Here is a 22,423-nt window from a genome sequence, read left to right on the forward strand (position 1 = left end):
GGGGATAGTATGCTGTACTGAAATTTAGCTTAGTCCCTAGGGACTCATGCACTTTCTACCAAAAGTGAGACATAAACTGGGTACCTCGATCAGAAACTATCTATTTAGGGACCCCATGCAAGCACACTATTCTTTCCATGTATAGTTCAGCCAACTTTGGTCCACTGTATTTGGTCTTAACTGGAATAAAATGAGCGACCTTAGTCAACCGGTATACTATTACCCATATAGAGTCATAACCTTTCTGAGTGCGGGGTAGTCCCACTATGAAGTCCATACCAACTTCCTCCCACTTCCACTCAGGGATTTTCATTGGTTGCAACAGTCCTGCCGGTCTCTGATGTTCTGCCTTGACTCTCTGGCAAGTATCACATAAAGCGACATACTTAGCAACATCTCTCTTCAAGCCATACCACCAATACTTCTCTTTTAGGTCTAGGTACATCTTAGTGCTGCCAGGGTGTATAGAATAAGCAAATTCGTGTGCTCTCGCAGAATTGCCTCCCTAATAGATCGATCCTCAGGCACACATAGCCTTTTCCCAAACCATAGTGTTCCATTATCATCCATCCAGAATCCTGGTGCCTTTCCAATCATGATGTTCTCAGCTATCTCTTTCAGCTTCTCATCCTGTAACTGACCCTTTCGTATTTCTTGCTCTAAACTGGGTTCTATTACTAACTCAACTGCATTAATAACAAAACCCAGATTTAGATGTGCAATTTCAGCACATAACTCATCAGCCATAGAGGCTATTTGCACCTCGTTGGCATAGCTTTTCCTGCTCAGGGCGTCTGTGACCACGTTTGCTTTCCCAGGTTGGTAGTATACCTCCAAATCATAGTCCTTGATCAACTCTAACCACCGTCGTTGCCTCAAATTCAGATCTGACTGTGTGAATATATACTTCAAACTCTTATGGTCCGTGTATATGTCACTCTTATGACCGATAAGATAATGCCTCTAGATCTTCAAGGCATGAACCACTGCTGCTAATTCCAAGTCATGGGTAGGGTAAATTAACTCGTGCTTCCTCAACTATCGAGACGCATAAGCCACTACTCTTCCTTCTTGCATAAGAACACACCCAAGTCCCAAACGAGATGCATCACAATAAATGGAGAAATTCTTACATAGATCTAGCAATACTAGCACTGGAGCTGTAGTCAATCTCCTCTTCAATTCCTCAAAATTTTCTTGACACTTCTCTGACCACACAAACTTGGCATTTTTCTCTAGCAGAGCTGTCATTGGTTAGGCAAGCTTGGAAAATCCCTCAATAAACCTTAGGTAGTAACCAGCCAATCGCAAGAAACTACGTATTCCACTCACATCAGTAGGTGGTTTCCAATCTAGCAAATCTTTCACCTTGCTTGGATCCACAGCTATTCCACCATTAGATACAACATGGCCTAGAAAGGAAACTTCTTTCAACCAAAACTCACACTTACTTCGTTTGGCATATAACTTGTGTTCCAGAAGCTTTTGCAGGACTAGTCTCAGATATTCAGCATACTCTAGTTCAGTCTTGGAGAATACCAATATATCATCAATGAACACCACCATGAACTTATCAAGGAATTCCATGAACACCTTATTCATCAGATACATAAAGTATGCAGGAGCATTGCTTAAACCGAAAGACATCACTGTGTACTCATACAAGCCATACCGGGTCGTAAATGTTGTCTTTGGTATATCAGTGGCACGAATCTTCAGCTGATGGTACCCAGAACGAAGATCAATCTTGGAAAACACACAAGCACCTCTCAACTGATCAAACAAATCATCGGTTCTAAGCAATGGGTATTTATTCTTGATTGTGACCTCATTGAGTGACCGGTAGTCTACACACATACTCTGTGTACCATCTTTCTTATCGACAAAAATCACTAGTGCTCCCCAAGGTGAAGAGCTAGGACGAATGAAACCTTTCTCCAGTAACTCCTTTATTTGTTTCTTATGTTCTTCTAATTCATTAACCCCCATTCTATATGGATGTTTGGCTATAGGTGCAGTGCCAGGTAATAATTCAATAATAAACTCAAGGTCACGGTCGGGTGGCATACCTGGCAAATCATCGGGGAACACGTATGGAAACTCATCAACAACCGGGTCCTCCTGCCTGACACTGTTGTCAAGCTGGTTCACTGTAGTTGTTGGCTGAGGCTGAACTGCAACTTCCACATATATTTTGTCCCCTTTTGGTGTTGTTAGTGCAACTGCTTTTCCTTTACACTGAATTGAAGCATCTTGTTGTTTCATCCAATCCATTCCCAAAATCACATCTATACTAGATGCTCTCAACACAATAGGGCAAATCTTGAACTCTACCCCCCTTAGAGTTAAAGTAAGTGGGAGGCAACAATAAGAAGCTTGCATACTTCCCCTCGGTGAATTTACTAGTATGGGATTCTTCATGGCACATAAGGGTAAGCTATGTATTCTAACAAATGCTTGTGATATGAAAGTATGCGAAGCTCTAGAATCAAAAAGAATAGATGCAGGGATAGAGTTGACTTCGAACGTACCGAGCATGACCTCCGGTTCCTACTGTGCTGTCTCAGAAGACATGTGGTTCACTCTTCGAGTATTAGAAGCTGACTTTTGGTGGTTATTCTGCTTCCAGGGAGTCTGTTGGTTTTGCTTTTCAGTGCAGTGATATGACGGGTGACCCTCTTTACCACAATGGAAACACTTGTTGGTTGTGTTAGGGGCACTGGTCTTCGTTGGAGTGTTGCTAGGTGTCCCCTGGCGTGACGTCTGATAGTTGCCCTACTGCTGATTCTGTTGGTTCTGCGAGCGCTACTGAAAGTGATTGCGCTGGGGGTACTGACCACGATTCCACTGTGAAGGTGGTCCTTGGTACCTTTGCTGAGAACCCTGCTGCTGGTTGGTGCGTGGACGAGTATTACTTACAGAGGCCTGTCCCTGCATCCGCTTCCTTTTAGCATCCATCTCCTTACGCTTGTTATCCACTACGATAGCATGGTTCACAAGCGTCTGATAGTTGGGGTATTCATTGGACTTCAGTTGGAGTTGAAGACCATCATACAATCCCTTCAGAAAGAGGTGCTGTCTATCCGCATCATTAGCCACCTCATTTAGAGCATAGCGTGACAGCTGAGCAAACTTGTCCCAGTACTCTGGAACTGTCATAGATCCCTGCTTCAAGCTTCGAAACTCCTCTGCCTTCAGCTCTATTAGCCCTTCTAGTATGTGGTAAGACCTAAAGTTCTCCTTGAACTCTAGTCATGTGATAGCAGGGGCATTGGGAGGTCGTCCATACTCAAACGACTCCCACCATGTCTGAGTTTCTCCCTGGAGTTGTCCAGATGCAAACAATACCTTCTGCCTATCATCACACTGTGCTATGTTGAGTTGCTTCTCCACTACACGAAGCCAGTCATCTGCCTCCAGTGGGTCAGCGGCATGTGTGAACACAGGGGGATGACCTTTCAAGAATTCACCACGCTTATCCTGTGGTGGCGCCCCTCCGATTGGGTGATTCTGTTGGTTGTTCACCAGGGCTTCCATGAGTTGCGTCTGGACTGCCAGTAGCTGTTCAATGATGGCAGGTGGGTTGAGTGGAGCACCCCTTCCACATCCTCTACCACTTGGCGGCATCTGTCATCCAACATAACATGCAGAACTATAGAATCTTCCAAATTATAGACATTCATGAATAGGTTTGCATTTCTGAAAGTTTTCTGAGTGATTTCAAGTGTCAGCAGTTCGGTAAAACAATCATAACTCGAGGTATAAAAGTCCAACAGAGGCGAAACTTCAATGATTGGAAAGCTTAAGAAATTGTCTACAACTTTTATTTAGAGCACAAATTCAGATTCAGTGGTTAAATTAAACATAAACTGTCTCCAATAGAAACTCTCTCAGAACTCAGACTGCACAGGAACCTCTGTTTTCAGCCTTCATATCTCTCGGCCCAGATCAGATAAAAGGGTGATTCCAGCGGCATAGGAAAGATACTTAAGTCTAGTTATTCTCATAAAATTTTCATAATTTTTGATCGAACTAATTTTTCTGGGTAAAATTATCAAGACAGATTGGTCTAAAGAAACAAAACAGGAAAGACAGATATACCAACCCAACTATTTATTCATTAAACCTTAATCCATAATAACCTAAACTATGGAACTTGTAGACATGCCTACAAAGTCCCAGCACTCATTACAAAGATCCAACTCACCCATAAACATAATAACAAAGCAACTAAGCATAACAAAAAGCACACCACACTAACTTGACTCGACTCACTTGCGCTTCTAGCGGCTTATTACATAATAGGGACTTCCAACACTAAGGGCGTGGTTCATAATCGAGCTTCTCATAGATCTTGGGCTGTCCTTCCCTCTCACGATGGTCGTCAATCATCTTGTAACACCTCTTGAGAGCCTTTCCTTGTGCTATCACCATGTCTTGTAATTTCATATGCTTTTCCACCATCACTCGGGAGACTGGGTCTAAATCTGCTGGCTCCAGCATTCCCCATCCTTGTTTCGGGTCTAGGCAGGGTAGGTAACGGTGTATATCCCACCGCATGTTACCGAAACGATGCTCATGGAGGAACAAAATGTTGTGAAAGCTGCTTCTTCCATGCTCTCTTCCATAGTAGCTCTATGTCCATCGTGACGGTAGCCCTTGTCCTTCAGATATGCATCTTTCTCCACATCCTTGGGAAAGATACGCACTTTGGACTTCAAGTAAGTGATCTCCAGGGGGTGCGTATACTCGGTGTAGGAATAGTCCACAATTGCATCCCAGTCAGAGAAGTAAGCCTCCAACATTCCCACCAGCCGGTGATGCGATGGAGCGTTGCACGAAGGCTTGTGGTACACCTTTCTAGTACACCCCATGGGAGGGGGCACATCATCCTCAGTAGGTTCTTCTTGTGGCAGTGATGGGGGTTGACCTCCTCAGGGGACAGCACCTTCTCTGGTTCAGACTCCACTTGTGATAGCTCTGGTTCAGATGCTTGTTCTGGAGGTGGTGGAGTCTCCTCATGTTCCGGTGAACTCTCCACTTGTGGCTCCATAGGCTCATACTAGTAACGAGGTGGGTAGTATCCTCCAGTTGAGAAATGAGCGGTCTTGTTGACACGAACCATCTATAGAATAGACCAGAGAGAAGTTAGATCAGAAGCAATGATTTCATAATAGAGTGAGACGGTAGAAGCATAAAAATTTTAGCAAATAACAAGAGTAAGATGGTAAGCATGAAAATAGAGAAGAAAAGACAACTAAAACAACCATTTCTATCTAGGCTTGCATCCTACAGTCAACACGGCTCTGATACCAATTTGTCACACCCAATTTTAAGGATAAAATTGAATGCAAAACCTTATGTGTGTCTAGAGATCAATCACACATAAGCCGACAAATTATAGGGAGTATCATCACAAGTGTTTATTATATAACGATAATATCTCAGAGTCTTTAAATAAATAAAGCGGAAATAAAAGATAACTCATGCATGGAAGCTCCAACACATAGGCACGTCAACTGGTTAACCACAAGACTAGAAATCCTAAGGGAAGTACTGGTAGTAGTCATTACCCATGCCATCTGTTACCCATCCGAGATTTTTATCCAAATAAAGAAAATAAACAAGTGTAAGTATGTCTTGTACTCAACAAGTGTAACATGGGGTTCATGAGGCTCAAAGACTATACATGGGTTTAACTGCATGTAGCTTTTATTTGTCACCATTTTAGCATTTGAGTAGCATCAAGTTGTCAAGTCCCGAAGTAAACTCATGATGAAGTAAGATGAATAAAGAATAGCATAAACAACATATTAGCAATAATAACTTTAATAATTTGCCATTAGTGAGTATTTATGCTGTATTGGTCCTATGCCGCTCATGACCGTGAGCACGGCTGATATATCAGTTTTACACTCTGCAGAGGTTGTACACTTTCACTGTGAGTCGTGATTTACCCTTTTGCCCGAGGTGATCAGCCCCTTAGCCCACTTCCAAGGAAGACCGGCAGGGTTCACTATGAAGCCTTTCAAAGGTTCGTCTAACAAGTTAGGACCGCTTGGTTTTGTTAGTCAGTCCGTGTGATCCACCCATAGGAATTCACAGTTTGCTATCCCCCATTTGTGCCACAAGGCTAACCACTAACAAGCTAGAAAAGGTCCTCATACTGAGCTAAAGCCAGAGCTATGTAGCCCCCAGAGTTGTACTGTATGTCCCGGATGGACATATACAAATAAGTCCTTATGGAGAGAAACTAGAGCACCATAAGATAGCCCAATGCTCCATCCCTCTTTTCCAAAGTTACTAAAAAGTCATCTTTTAATATTTATTGCATATTCCATTAATCAAATTACCAGATCATGGTTTAGTGGAGCACTAGCATAAGCTACCCAATGCAAAACTATAGGTGACAAGGTATAAGATCAATACTAGGAAATCCTTAACAAGGAGACACATGCAATATGAACTAGGTGAATTCCCCGCGCGTTGCTGCAGGATTTTCTTAAAAATAAATTATATATACATAACACTACTACGCGGTATTTAGTCTATTATGTATGTACACATATGAATTTGACTTGCATGTATTTTATTGTATTAGATCTAGTAAAAAATTGCTAAGTTAATAAAACAAAAACTAATATTTGGTTATATTATAGTGGAATTAATTGGTGATGAAACAAATAATGTATGTACATGACTTGTATGTGAATATATTAAAGATTTAAAGTATTTTACATGATATAGATGACATGGTTATTTTTTATAATTAATATGCAATGACATGGACTTAGTGGAGAATGATGTGGACATATTGCATGAAGAGATAAAATATTTAGTGGATCACTTAGTGAGGAATGATGTGGACACTTTGCATGAAGACAAAACTCATCTAGTGGGGTTTAGCTTTATAAGAGTTATATATTGTGTGATTAAAGTTATTAGGAAACAAGGATGATTCCATGCTATACTTGCCTTGATCAAACTGGTCCTGCTAATCCTACTCGTAGTAGTACTCTTGGTCACCCACGAACTGCTCACCGTCTATACGCAATCATCACATCAACAACAATCATCCAAAGACAATCATACAAGGCAAACAAGTCTATAATTAGAACAGTACACCAACAGTAATAAATAAAGATAAAAATTTTATAAAACGAATCTACACGCACTACGATCACACAGACGTAAAGTTCACAAAAATCGGATCTAAAACGAAGAAGTTATGATTTAAATAAGTTTTCCTTTAATAAAATAATAGATTAAATCTAAGCTCAGATTTAAAAAGATGGAAACATATACAATAGTGCTACTAATCTATAGATTACGCAAAAATGAATCTAACGCAATTTGAACGAATCAAAACGGAGTTTTTATGAGTTAAATAAGATCAATGGCAAAACTGTAATTTTCAGAAAGCGTATTTTGAACTGAGTAAGCGAGAATACGCTTTCAGAGTTTAGAAAACGTATTCGGGAAATTCCACAAAGGACTGTGGGTTTTATCTTTAAAAAGTAGGGGGGCTATTTTGGAAAACGTGCGGCCGAAGGTGTACCCTTCATCTGGGGCCGTCAAATCACGGTTGAACGGTTGAGATTAGATTAGAGAGGGGAGGGGGAAGTTGGCCGGCCAGAGCTCGAGAAGGTCGCGGCGGCGCCATGGCCGAGATGGCCGGAGTTGGCCGAACCAACGATCTAGGGCACGATAGACTAAACCGAAAGCACTGGAACACTTAGGAGCTCGGTGCGAACTCACCTGGGGCAAGAATCACGATGGAGAGAGGCCAGTTTGAGCTCACGACGGCGAGCAGCGGACGGCGGCTCTGCAAAGAAGTTCGGCGAGGGTTAGCTACGCATAGAAAGCACGAAACCGTGAAAGGAAAGTTTTGGCGACTTCGCAAGAGCAGCGAGAAGCTCGGCAAAGGGCTCACGGAGACCAAAATGCGTTGCAGCGGTGGGTTGCTTTCGGGGTGAATCTTAGCGAAGCTTTTCGGCAAGAACAGGGCGGCGGCTGGCACTAGGATTGAGATTGGGGCTTGGCGAGAGTCGGGGCGAGTATTTAAAGGGGTGCAGCGTGCGTGGCAAGGATCGCTCGCGTGAATCACGCGCGGTGGGTATGACTCGGGCTCGAGTCCTGTCCGGACATGAGGTAGGGGATGGCTCTGACCGTAGGGCCCCACCCATCGGTGACCAAGGGGCGCGCACCCGCTCTGTCAGCTGCTGTAGCGCTGGAGAGAGGCGCGCGGCTCGCTGGGCTACTTCAGCGTGGGTCGGGGACTGGGCCGCGCGGCAGAAGAAGGAAGGGGGAGAGAAAGCAGCCCGCGCGGGGGGGGGGGAGACTAGGCCGAGCCCGAGAGTGAGTGAGGGAGAGAAGAAATCCTTTTCCTTTTTATTTTCACACCTTTTGCTCAAAACACTTAAAAAGGATTTGAAAAATCATTTTTAATTTAAAAACCACCACTGAATAAAACATATGCAGCAGCATGGATGCTCAAACATGTGTCTAAACCTTATAGTGACTTTTAATAAATATTCATTTCTTACTACTCTTTAGTGCTCACAAACAATTAAATAAATCATTTTACCCTATTTGGAAAGATGAAATTTTTAGGGTGTTACACTTTCTAGAGGCTATTTGTGACTTCGGCACAAGTGTCAACGTCATGCCTACAGTAATTTATGAGAAAATATTATATGATCCCTTGTTGTACACAAATATGCGTTTGCAGCTTGCAGATCAGTCCATTTGATACCCTGAGGGAGTACTAGGAGAAATTGTCATTAGAGTGGGGCAATCATATGTCCCAGTTGACTTCATGGTCATGGAGACAGGAGTAGATGAGAAGGCACCCATCAGTTTGGGCAAACCATTCTTATGCACAACAAAAGCCATCTTCTATGCAGAGTATGCCAAGATCGTCCTATCCATCATGGACAAGAAAGAGAGATTCACATTCAAGAACCACGTCCTAAAAGCTCCTGTATCCCCAAAGCAATTTCATCAATAAGAAGAGCACAAATTGCAACCAATGCCGAAGAAGAAGAACAATAGAAACAATAGAAGATGGAGGAGGACCAAGCATGCACCTGCGGAGACAACTCAATTGATCACCACTCTTAACACAGAGAATGATCATATGCTACCCAAGCCATTTCCAATCAAGAGAGGTGATCCAAAAGTTCCAATCATTGAATGCACAATCAAAGACACCACCTTCCCTCACACCATCTACGACACCAGATCAGGCTGCAACATAATGTCAAAATAGGTATACAATGAGTTATTTGATTTACCTTTATACCCAACATGTATTCAGCTGCAGATGGTGGATCAATCACTAAGGTTCCTAGAAGGAGTGGTCAAGAATGTCACGATAAGAATTCAAGGACAATATATACCTGCAGATTTTCTAGTTCTTGACATGCAGGGAGACGATGATTCCCCGATCATCTTGGGAAGACCGTTCCTCTACATAGCCAAAGCCAACATCTACATCGGTTCAAGGCATATCCACTTCAACCTACCTGTCGGAAAGGTATGCTGTCAATTTAGAACACAAGTTAACCATGACCAGATCAGGAAGCAACGCAATAGGAGAAGACGCCAAGCTCGCCGTTAGGCTGGACAGTCTCACTGCGGATGGGAAGACTTTCCTAGCAAGATTGTGAAATATGAAGATCGCCTCATGGAGCAAGAAGAGAACATGCGAGCACCCTGATGGAGTGAGTGGGTAGAAGATGCTGAAAGGATGGACCAAATTGCCAAGAAAGAGAAAGAGGAGATTTTAGCCCAATTAGAAGCATGGGAGAAGGAGAACAGAGATGAAGAGTTGTAGCTAGAGAAGGAAGAAGCAAAAGAGATAGAAGTAAGATGGAAGGAAGGCACAAGTGATGCATCACCACGAAATGGGGAGTTGACTGAGGTTACCTCAGACGATGAACCCACTGAGTAAGTGCTTCCCTCTATCTAAGTCCTCTCGGTAGACTTTAAATTCCCTACCCTAGCCATAAGGTCGGAATGGTAGTTATCTAGTTAAATTAGCATGCATTAGTAATTTCGCTTTAATACACCACGTAGCATATTTATTTCTCTTGGCATATTAGTACAAAATATAAACAAATATTTACTACTTTAATTACAGCATCATAAATACCAAAGCCCCATGCGAATAAACTTATGGTAACCCCTTGGGGATATTTACTATGGTGGCATAAAAAAATAAATAGCATTCATATTTATTTCATGCATTATAAATCGGAAAATACAAAAGGATAGAACCATGAAATTCTGCAAAATTAGCTCATAAGAATAATCAATTGCTCATTGGCTGACCGCTAACCCATTATTAAAATCAAGCCTCGAGTTTTGGTTTTCTTGTTGGAGCATGACTATGCAGGAATAACATTATAGCAAGGAGAGAGTCTATCAGCGGCACACACTAGGTTTGCTACTGGTCAGCTCACTCTAAAGTACATCTACTCCAAGTATTGCAACATTCTAGCTTGGGGGAGGAGCATCCCCTAGTTATCAGGTAATTATACCTAAGTGATTTTCGAGTCTATATAGTCATAAAAAATACCAAAAATATGTGGGCACATGAAGGTCCACAAGTCATAGAGTCTCTTTGTGAGTTTATAACTAGTTAGATGTTAGAGTCTCTTTAGAGACAGGTTAAACTAAAGCTAAATAAAAAAATTTATGAACATTAAAATTTTGTCTTGGAGATGATGAATAGTTGCTCTGTTATAATTCTATACAAGTACCTAGATTCCAACGTTAGATTTTCTCGAGTTTTGGATATTACTGCTTTAATTTGAAGATTTACTCTGAACCTGCAACTTGTGGAGGCATAAGTTTGAGTTAAGTCTAGGTAGTTGGTTGATATGATCATTAAAGTCTGAGCTGCTATTTATCTTATTCCTCGCATTATCAAGTTCTGGGGATTTATTTTGAAAACCTAAAATCCTACATGATGAGCTCTTGTATGACAAGCTTGAATTCCTACCAAAGCCATATATAATTTAGATTTAGGAAAACTTTTACACATCATGCTGCTTGTTTTGCTTTGAGTTCAGTCAACCTTTGTCGTATACCTTATGAGAGTCTTGTCATGCTTTTAAAACCAAGATCACGTACACACTCTAGTTCACATATGCATTATTCCCACACTAGGAGTATTCACAATCATTTCCATTCCATGTTTATCAATCATGTTTTTCTCCTACAATGGGAGTAAACACCAACATAAACCATACCCATAGGATAAGCCCATCATAAATGCCCTAAGTTCTTGTTATTACCTCTCTAATCATTTATTGTATTCAAAGGATACAGGTGGCTATGCAAAGATATAAAAGAAGAAAAGGGAGTAAAAGATGGACAAGTGTTGCAGTAATTAAAACAATGGGTACTAGATGCCCGCCTCCTTGAAAAAAAATAATAATTAAGATAGCCCATGTCTTTCCTGAAAAGTTTCAATAGAGAGTTGTTCCCAAAGAAATAAAAGTTGGCCACAAATACCACAAATGCACCTATCCACCATATTCAACATACATGCACACCTTAGTTTGATTGTATGCCTTGATTCTCTATGGATCCATTAGTTGACTTTACAATACATGCATTGCAAGTATGCCTCTCCTTGTTATTGTCACTCCTATAAGCTCTACTATATATATAACTTTAGCTATAGGAAGCATAGCATCATTAATGCCTCAAGAGAGAACCATAAATACCGCATATATTGAGAGACTTGAGGGTGTCATACAATTAAGCTCTGAGTTTTATTTTGAAAACTTATAAAAACTTTGGAATAGTGGTTCTTCAAAGAATTTGAGACATAGTGCTTGACCTGATTGTTCTATCTTCTGATTGCTCAAGATTCATGCAAAAGCTGTAAAGCCCCATGGTTAAAGGTAAAACGGGTAAGTTTGAAGATTAGAGTAGTTATTAACTAATCTGGAGGAGAATCTTTGTTTGGGAGCATGTGTACTTGGAAAGAATTAAAACATTGTAACAACTCTTGATCCAAATACATATACTGCTTAGGGTTGATTTGACGAGGGACTAGCAAAAGGTAAGCTTGGGGGAATTGTTGATGGTCGATAACGTCAACTTTTATTAGAACTTGAAACCCGAAGGAGAACATGAAAACACACTAGTCTAGGGTGAATTTTAGCAAATCTAAACAGAGGGATTCTAGTGCAAAATAAACACAAAACATATCTGCCATGGGAAACATCACGGGAAGACTCAGGAAGGATCGAGAAGACACCCGAAGCAACGGGGAGCTGGTGGCTGCTAGGTGGGGCTAGCCGGCCCCACCCTAGCGCTGGCTGGCGCCCCCTCTAGGGTTTTGACCCTCCTCTTCTGGAATTTCCTCCACCGCCGGCCTACGAGGAGTCATCTCGTCCCTTGGTTAAGTCGGTCTGATCCTACGGCGCACGAGCATCCCACCAGACTATAAATATAGGGGTAGACCCCCTGGAGACATCAACCAATCCATTATTCGTCAAGGCCTCAAGCCATCAAGCATGAAGCGCCTCATATTCATCAAGATCCTTCTAGTTCATAGTTCTAGTTAGTTAGATTAGAAGTAGAAGATATCTAGTTCTTCATCGGGATTTGGAGCCCCTGATGTTGGTCTAGAGCGTAAGAGTTCGGCAATAGATCTAGTTCTTACTTTATAGTATTCAATTATATATTAGGGAGACTTTATTCTTAATAGATTTATACGTTCTTAATTGCAATAGTCATTGTCTACTTTGATTATATGTCTAGGATAGTTGGTTTGATCTTATTAAATTCATGTAATTGCTCGTATAGGGTATACCTAATCGTTCAGTTGGTAGATGGTAGACAATATGTAGATGTGGTGTCTAGATGTCTTGTTTATCTGCGAGTGCAGCCTAATGTACCGGGACGTGTGGTAGTCCGTATAGGTGACAAGCACTGAATTCCACTACTCTTGGTGGAAGAACTCACTGAGTTTGTTGATTTGCTTTTCTCATTTGGAGCAGCCATCTCTTTGCCTCTAGAAGCTCCAGAATTGCTAGAGCATGCACCACCACTTGAGTTGGAGGTTGTATTTTTACTTACAGTACCTCTTGGTGTGAATTTGCTTCCACTTGCTGCACTCTTTGTGCTGAAAGATACTCCTTTATTAGACTTCACATCTTGCTGCAATTGACGTTCAACTTTGCTAGCTTGATGCACCAATTCAACTAGATTACGGTATTGCTGAAACTCAACAATGCGTTGAATATTACGAGGCAGCCTAGACATAAATCTTGCAATTGTTTGCTCTTGATCTTCAGATACATTGGCTCTAATCATCGCCTTTTGCATCTCTTTATAATACTCATCAACACTAAGGCTTTCTTGCTTCAGATTATGTAGCTTGTGTTGGTATAAATTAACTGCACTCCATTAAATAGATTTTAAGTAGAATTATCCGCAAGGGCACAGATATCATACCAGTGTCACATTTTACCCGGAGGTTTTAAATATTGTATCCACAGGGAACAGTTGTGATGATGATAAAGTATATACACATAACCCTATAACTAGGCTAGATCACATCAAGAAAAGGAAATAGCTAATGCACTCTGGTTCCGACTCCGGTAAACTTTGTATAATACCATCTTATCGGGCAAGTAACCCGAATAGGAGAAGAATCAGAGTAATCTCCTACCAGGCACCTATAAGCCTATGAGTCCTATCAACAGGAAGTGGACTACAGAGGAATCAACGTAGCTATAAAGTCACCTACGTGAACTACCACTGTCCGGCTGATCAGGGGATATCCACAAGTAAACCTAGCCTAGGCACCATGCCTACACTATGAAATACTACTTCAACCAAGTAATGAACAAGATCAAAGCACTCAATATGAGTTGTGAACCAAAGAATGAATAAGAACAAGATGCTTACTTAAAGCAGAAGGGTAAGTACAAAAGTACCTCAGAACGCAGCTCTAGGCAAGGGAACTGAATCGAGACGAATATAGCCACGAAGAAGCACCGACAGGCCGGAACTCCTCCAGAATCTCTACTCCTCTATTCAATCTCTCTAATCTCTAAACAAGACTAGATCTAGAAGAACTAGTCTCTCCTAATTGCTACATCTAGATGAACTAGAACTAGATCAACTAGAGGGACCCTAACCCTAATTATGTAGACAATATGAAGCACCAGGGTGTAGAATGCCTCTTGGGGGAGCCTTGGGCGTCATTATATAGGTCGAGGTGGAGTAGGGGCAATGAACCGCCACGTCAGCGATCCGCGTCTTCATCTTGTGTGCACCTTTGGATCAAACCGACTTAAAATCGATGGAGGGATTCTTTGCTTGGCTTCCAAGGAGACGTGGGAGGAAGAATATAGAAGGCGGCGGGCATCGGGCAAAGTAGGGTGCCGACCGGCCCCAGGGTGGGGCCGGCTGGCCCCACCTTTCTTCCTCCACGGCTCTCGTTCCTTTGGGTGTCTTCTAGACCCTTCCTGAGTCTTCTCGTGATGTTTTCTAGAGCGGATGTGTTGATGCAAAAGCGGATCTGCAAACACAAAGGGCTAATACCCGATTCAAACGTTAAGGCGTGCCACCCGATTTGACCTTACTATCGGCAAAGGTGGTAACTCGAATAATTTGGTCCTGACAACAGCGATGCACCCGGATGTCACGGCCAAGAGGTACTCACACGGAACTCGAGAATACGCCGAGCTTAAGTCGACGAATTCCTAAGAAATCGTAGTAAAAGGGAAAATATGACGAAGTCGTCGAAAAAGTAGATACTGGAATGTGAGTAAAAACTTGTGTTTGATTGATTGATAGCTTGTTTGATTACAAGGCCCTAGGGTCTACATTTATACCCTGCTCAAAGAGCTACAACCAGACACGACTAGAATTCGAATTCCAAATTTAAATTGAATCCGTGTACAAAACGACTTAAATAACTAAGGAAAACATAAAACTATCCTACCGCGACAAACTAGGACACTTCTACCGATCAATCGGCAACCTTCAGGCTCTTCTTCCGCATCATCGGCAGACCTCCTTATCGTAGCCATCGGCACAAGTTAATAATGGCCATCGGCACAAACACACCGCCACCTATGAACTTAGTCATATTCGGCTATCCCTTCATCAGCAACCATCCTCATCGGCAACTCATCCTGTAGACCAAGCACTGCTGTCTTGTCTTACCGACCTGCATTCTACCGATCATGGACACGTGCCCAAAAACGGTGTCAACACATGCCCCCCAATTTCGGAGTACGAAATCATTAGTGCTCCGAAATTCTCTGCAGTAATGATGTCTTTCCGCAATTAATTCGCCCAATTTGGTAACCGACAACCTCAATCTAAACAACCCTGATCTGATCCTTCCGCAAATTCCTCAAAATCCTCAATGTCCCAAACGGACACCTCCACTTTAATCGCTCATCGGCAATATTACCGTTATAGGAGCTTGCCGATGGACTGACCAGGACGTCCGTATCTTATCCTCCCAAACGGCTATCTCCACTTCATTCGCCCATCGGCAACATTACCGTTACAAAGCGCTGCCGATGAACCGACCTGGAGATCCCGCACAGTAAAATATCTCTGGATAATGACCGCTTCCTGTCAAATCGCCTACACAATCCCTTGATTACCGTGCGAACAGTTACCATATCTACCTGAGTACCCTCGGATTTCACGGATACGGCGAAGAGATAAGTCAGATTTGCCCTTGCCCGTTTTGTCCTATAAATAGTTCCTTCTCGGGTACTCCTTCCCCATCACATCATTCCACAGCTCCAACTCCACTTTCCCGGCGGCGGCGCTGCTCGAAAGCTCCAAGATCTCCAACGAAGCCCCTTCTTCACCAACTCCGAAGCCCTCGATCATCCACTTCACGACGGGATGGCCATCAACTTCACCGTCCTGAGGTCAGTTCATCATCCCATCTCGTGTATTTTCGCCATATCCTGATTCATCTACAATTTATTTTACTGAACATTCTTCCTTTTCTCTTTTTATTCTTGTTCTTCCTTTTATACCCAAAACCATTAGGATTTGTCCAACAAGAATGTCATTCCCACCGATCAACCACACCTCCAATGTCTCGGTCCGTTAGGGAATCCAGATCCCATTGACTTCATCAACGCAGAAACAAATAGAATCCCATTTAGAGCCTAGAATTTTTCTCTAGATCTGTGGAAGGATACTTTCCGTTCCTGGCCCAGTCCTACCGTGGGATGGAAGGATTGGTTCCTGAGGGTCAGCCACTCAAACGAAGTCCAGTGGGGTGAGAGAAAACTGGACCAATGCATCAGACTATCCATTGCCGATATGCACAGGAACGAATCACTATTGATAGCTGCATCATACTTTTGGTCAGATACCTTAAATGCTTTTGTCTTTGGCCACGGCCCTGTTTCCCCTACTCTTGCCGATGTAGTTATGCTCACCGGCCTAGATGTATCCTCTACCGACAGCACCCACTTTTTCGACACCGCACCTAGCGCCAAAGTGGAAACTCGCTCCATCGGCGGCTGGTCAGGGTACATTCAGAAATACCGTAGGACGGGGCCCGTCAACATGAAGGAACAAACCACCTTTCTGAACATGTGGCTGGACAAATTCGTATTCTGTGGCCGATCGGCAGGACCGACTTCTGTCTATCTATCGGCAGCAGAGAGACTGGCTAACGGTGGCCGATTTCCCCTCAGCCGATACTTGCTTGGTGCTGCCTACCATCTCCTCCACCAGGTAGCCAAGAAACTCCTACTCGGCCAGTCCATCGGCAACTTGGGGGGTCCCTGGTGGTTTCTCAATATGTGACTCAGCCTCCACATGCACAGGCGCCTTGAGTTCGACCTCTTTGCCCAGCGTTTCCCCAGAGATATAGCTGAAAACCATGAACTGGACGAAGAGGAATCGGCAACTCGCCCTCCTCTGAACTTTGGCGAGGCTGCCATAGTTCTGCCCGGCATAGGATGTAATGCAGATCAAATCAGCCGATTCTTCCAAACCCTGTATGAAGGCTTAACCAGAGAGCAGCGAGCATGGCTGCCTTATGATGATCCAGACACCGTGTTCCCTTTGGTCTTCCATCCATTCAACGACGCTCTCAACATGGATCATGAAGTGATGATGGCATTGATCACTCCTAGGGCTATACCAGTAAACTTCTTTGGCAGTGGGAAAACTTCCATTCAAACCTATGAATTTTATAACCCATCGGCACTAGCTCGCCAATTAGCTTTCGGCCAGCTGCCGATTGCACTTTGCTATGCCGATGTAATAAAACCCAGGGAAGCCATCACTAACCTCCTTGAATGGAGTCGAGTAGCCCAATTGCCATCAAGTGCCGATACAGATGCAGATTTGTCAGAGTGGGTCCCAGCCGCCTTCATCACTCGGTCGTACAAACAATGGTGGGTAGAATGGAAGGAGGATCTGTTCTGCAGATCGGCTCTTACGTACCACGGCATGATCGATCCTGAGTATGAAGTTCCTGATAATACTGTAAGCATCTTCGAACCGATGTTTCAATTCTTTCAATTTTTATTTCCATCGGTAACTCACTTCTGTATCATTTTGCAGGTCGACAACACCCCTCCATCGGTCAGCAGGAGTGGTGAAAGGTCCTAATATGGCTAGAGGGGGGTGAATAGCCTATTTAAAAATTCTACAAACTCACTAGAGCAAGAAGTTAGTAAATAACAAAGCAAAGCTTTTTGCTCTAGCTCTAAAGGGGTGTTTGCAAGCCACCTACCCAACAATTCTAGTTGCTATGAACACTATACACACAAGAACTAAGCTACACAAGGCAAAGTAAGCAACTAAACTAATTACACTAGTTTGCGGTAAGTAAATGATAGGATGAGATATTTATACCGCCGTGTAGGGGATGAACCAATCACCAATATAAACAACCAAGCACCGGGAGAATGCCAATCAAACACAATTGAGACACCGATTTTTTCTCCCGAGGTTCACGTGCTTGCCGGAAAGCTACGTCCCCGTTGTGTCGACCAACACTTGGTGGTTCGGTGGCTAAGAGGTGTAGCACGAACCTCGTCCTCACTAGGACACCACAAGAACCTACTCACAAGTGAGGTAGCTCAATGACACGAGCAATCCACTAATGTTGCCTTTGGCTCTCCGCCGAGGTAGGTACAAACCTCTCACAATCACCGGGAGATGGCCACGAACAATCACCAACTCGTGCCAAAGCTCCTCCGCTGCTCCAAGCCGTCTAGGTGGCGGCAACCACCAAGAGTAACAAGAAAACCGCAGCTAAAACGATCCCCAAGTGCCACTAGATGCAATCACTCAAGCAAATGCACTTGGAATCACTCCCAATCTCACAAAGATGTATAATCTTTGAAGGAGATGAGTGGGAGGTGTTTGCTTTGGCTCACAAGGATGTCAAGTATGTTAGAGTGCCAAGGGTAACAGCCCTAAGCTAGCCAAACACGTATATATAGCCCCTCAAACAAATAGAGCCATTGGCTCTTTCACTGGGCAAAACACGGGGTCACCGGACATTCTTAAAGGGGCACCGGACGCTCAACACCAGCGTCCGGTGCTCCAACGTCAGCCGTGTGTCAGAGTCTAACGGTAACCTGCAGAGCACCGGACGCTGAGCAAGTCAGCACCAGACGCGTCCGGTGCACACCGGACTCATGCGCAGAGAGCTCCGCAAACTGCAGGGTCACCGGACGCAAGCCACCGGACGCACCCTTAGCGTCCGGTGCTCACCGGACCCATGCGCAGAGAGGGTCGCAAAACGCCCGCACACCGGACGCGCACCACCGGACGCTCAAGCCAGCTTCCGGTGCTCCAGAAGCCAGCGTCCGGGACAGGCACTGTCTGCACCGGACGCTCAGACGCAGCGTCCGGTGCTCCAGAAGCCAGCGTCCGGTGAGTGTTTTCTCAGCGAGAAACACTCCCACGACTACTCCAAATTTTCCCACCGGCGCAATAGAAAATATGCACTTCATTTTCTCGAAAAGCGCCGAATCCTCTCTCAACCCTTCAAACTCCACCTCCTTCTCAAAGTGTGCCAACACCACAAAGTGTGTACCAACAAGTGCATGTGTGTTAGCATTTTCACAATCATTTTGTTTGAAGGAGTTAAGTTATCTCACTAGGTTCTAAATGCATGCACATGAACAATGACACCTAGTGGCACTTGATAACCGCTTAGCCAAAGAATTCCCCTCTTTATAGTACGGCTATCTATCCTAAATGTGATCACACCCTCTATGGTGTCTTGATCACCAAAACCAAAACCCTAAGCAATACCTTTGCCTTGATCTCCATAGGGTTTTGTTTTTCTCTTTCTTCTTTTCCAAGTTGAGCACTTGATCACCTTGTGGTCATCACCATGATCATCTCTTGCTCCAACACTTGGCATGTACCAACCTCATTATGTCTACACACACTTAGCGTAGAGGTTAGTACTAGGGTTTCATCAATTATCCAAAACCAAACTAGGGCTTTCAAGTGGCAAGCCAATTGACCTGTTCCCATTAGGTCCAATCTCTTCAATCGGCAACAATGCTCCCACCCTGGCCGCCATCATGCATCGAGGTGTACATCTTAAGAAAGTTACCACCAGGAGAACTCAGATATCTCCATCGGTAGCTTCCTCTACCTTGGCACAGGCGTTCAAGGTATACTTTCAATTTTTATACCGACATCACTCTTACGTCAGTTGCACTTGCACTCACGAATCTTCCTTTCTGTATCAGCACACCAGCGCATCGGCAAGGACCAAAAGCAAAGGTGCCGATGCCCCCCAGTCCAGCCAGTAGAAGAGAAAAGGTGCCAAGAGTACCAGAGCACAGACAAAGCACCAGAGAGTAGCAACTCCCCCTCCTCCTCTGGTATCTCCAATTCCGGTGGAATCCTCTCCTTCTTCTCCAGAAACACAGACACAGCAAGTATCGTCACCCCCTCAACCGCAAGAAGCACCACAAGCGGAAGAACTCTGACCAGAAGAGCCCCAACCAGAAGTATCTCAACCAGAAGACACATCGGCTGATATAGGTGAGCAGACTACCGATCCAGCAGGCTCAATCATAGCATCGGTAGTTTCCTCAATCCAGACAAGCACTGCACCTCCTCAAGGTAATACATCTTCACGAAGCCATCATCGATGAATCCTACTTTCCTGTTCTCATAATTCCTCCTGCCAATTTTCAGCTAACGTAGTCCCATCGGCAACCCCGGCCGATCAGCCTGTAGTTCCATCGGCATCTTCCAGTCAAAGGCGAGAGATTGCCTTGAAGCAAGTAAGCCATCCAATCTCCATTAGTATAATTTGTCAATGCTTGACCATGGAATGACTTATTTTATCTCTTTTTCAGGAATAGGATTCTCCCGACAGCCTGTTCTCCTTCACCATTGACATCTCCGAAGATGAAGGTGAGGAAGCAAGTTCCTCCCGGGCAGTTGGGATTACATCAGCAGAGATCAGGGCAAAGCTGGAGGAACTATCGGCCCTTCTCCATCAAGACATAGCCCAACTAGTTGATGACTCTGATCCAGCTAAGGCTTTATTCAAAACCCTGAGAGGCCAAATTCTTGCCGATGCTGAAGAAGTTCTCTTCCAAGCTACACATCTGGAGAGCCGTCAGCTGCAGTACCAGAGAGCCGCCCAGCGCCTTGCCGACAGAGGAGCTCATGCTCAACTCTCTGAGGAAATGATGAAGGTAAAGCTCCTTGCCGATGAGAAGCACAAGAACATCGGCATTTTACAGTCCTCAGGAGATGTATTGAAGCCGAAGATTTCCGATCTATCGGCGAGAAGAGAAACTTTGCTGGCAGAACTCAAACAAGTAGAGGATACTCTGTCCCAAGCCCGACAGGATGAAAGCCAACTGCCGAAGACAATCAAGCTTCTTGGGCAAGAGCGAAATGTCAATGGTCGCAAAGCGCTGCAGCTGAAGAAGAAGTTGAAGCCGGTAGAAGGTTCTGCCGATGAAGACGTCAAAGAGATAGAAGCAGCCAACCAAATCCGCCTGCGTGCCATATTGACCATCCAAGCGCTGCTAAACATGTGAGCCCTTCATCGGCAACATGCTCGCCTCTTTCTGATTTCCAGCTTCCTTGATGTTTAGTCTAGCCGATAGGACTGTTATCGGCATCTTTTGAGACATTAAGCCCCAGACACATTTCAATCCAGCCGATAGGAGTGTTATCGGCATTTAAACTTTTATGCATCGACCCATATGCTTGGGTAGTATTTTTTCAAATATTTGCCATTTAATGCTCTGGGAAATTCAACTCCTTCGAGAGTTTATAGAATATAGGCATTACCAGGAGCCGATCAACTTATCCGATAGGGACCCTCCCAATTGGGAGACCACTTCCCAAATTTTGAACTTTTAGTCCCGATCAGCAAGATCAATTTCCATACCAAGTCTCCATCGGCAAACTCCTTAGCCTTCACTTTCTTATCATACCATCTAGCAACTCTCTTCTTATTTTCTTCTATACTCATCAAAGCCTTTAGCCGATATCCTGCTAGATCATCTAACTCATCTGTCATCAAAGTAGCATAATCATCGGCAGCCAATTGATCTTGAAAAGATAATCGCCTAGATCTAGTCTTAATTTCCCAAGGCAACAATGCATCATGTCCATACACCAACTGATAAGGTGAAACCTTGGTTGACCCATGACAAGCCATCCGATAGGACCATAAAGCTTCATTCAACAATGTGTGCCACCGTTTAGGATTTTCTTCAATTTTTCGTTTGATAAGCTTGATAATTCCTTTGTTAGATGCCTCGGCCTGCCCATTAGCTTGAGCATAATACGGAGAAGAGTTTAACACTTTAATTCCCATACCGGTTGCGAATTCATCAAACTCCCCCGATGTGAACATAGTACCCTGATCGGTAGTAATTGTTTGAGGAATCCCAAATCGGTAAATAATGTGCTCCTTCACAAAATCAATCATATTGGCCGAGGTAACTTTCTTCAAGGGAGTAGCCTCAACCCATTTGGTGAAATAATCGGTGGCAACCAAGATAAACTTATGCCCTTTGCTAGATGGCGGATAAATCTGACCGATTAAGTCAATAGCCCATCCCCGGAACAGCCAGGGTTTGATAATAGGATTCATGGCCGATGCGGGTGCTCTTTGAATGTTGCCAAATTTCTAACATCCTTGACATCCCTTGAAATATTTAAAGCAATCTTCAAGTATGGTCGGCCAATAATACCCATTCCTCCTAATCATCCACTTCATCTTAAAAGCCGATTGATGTGCTCTACATACCCCTTCATGGATTTCTCCCATCAAACTCTTAGCTTCATCATCACCTAGGCATCGGAGAAGAATCCCATCAATAGTTCGATAATACAATTCATCTTCGAGGAGCACATACTTGGTGGCTTGAAACCGAACTCGTCTTTTGAC

This window comes from Sorghum bicolor, chromosome 4 (genome assembly GCF_000003195.3).
Source record: "Sorghum bicolor cultivar BTx623 chromosome 4, Sorghum_bicolor_NCBIv3, whole genome shotgun sequence".
Taxonomy (NCBI): Eukaryota; Viridiplantae; Streptophyta; class Magnoliopsida; order Poales; family Poaceae; genus Sorghum; species Sorghum bicolor.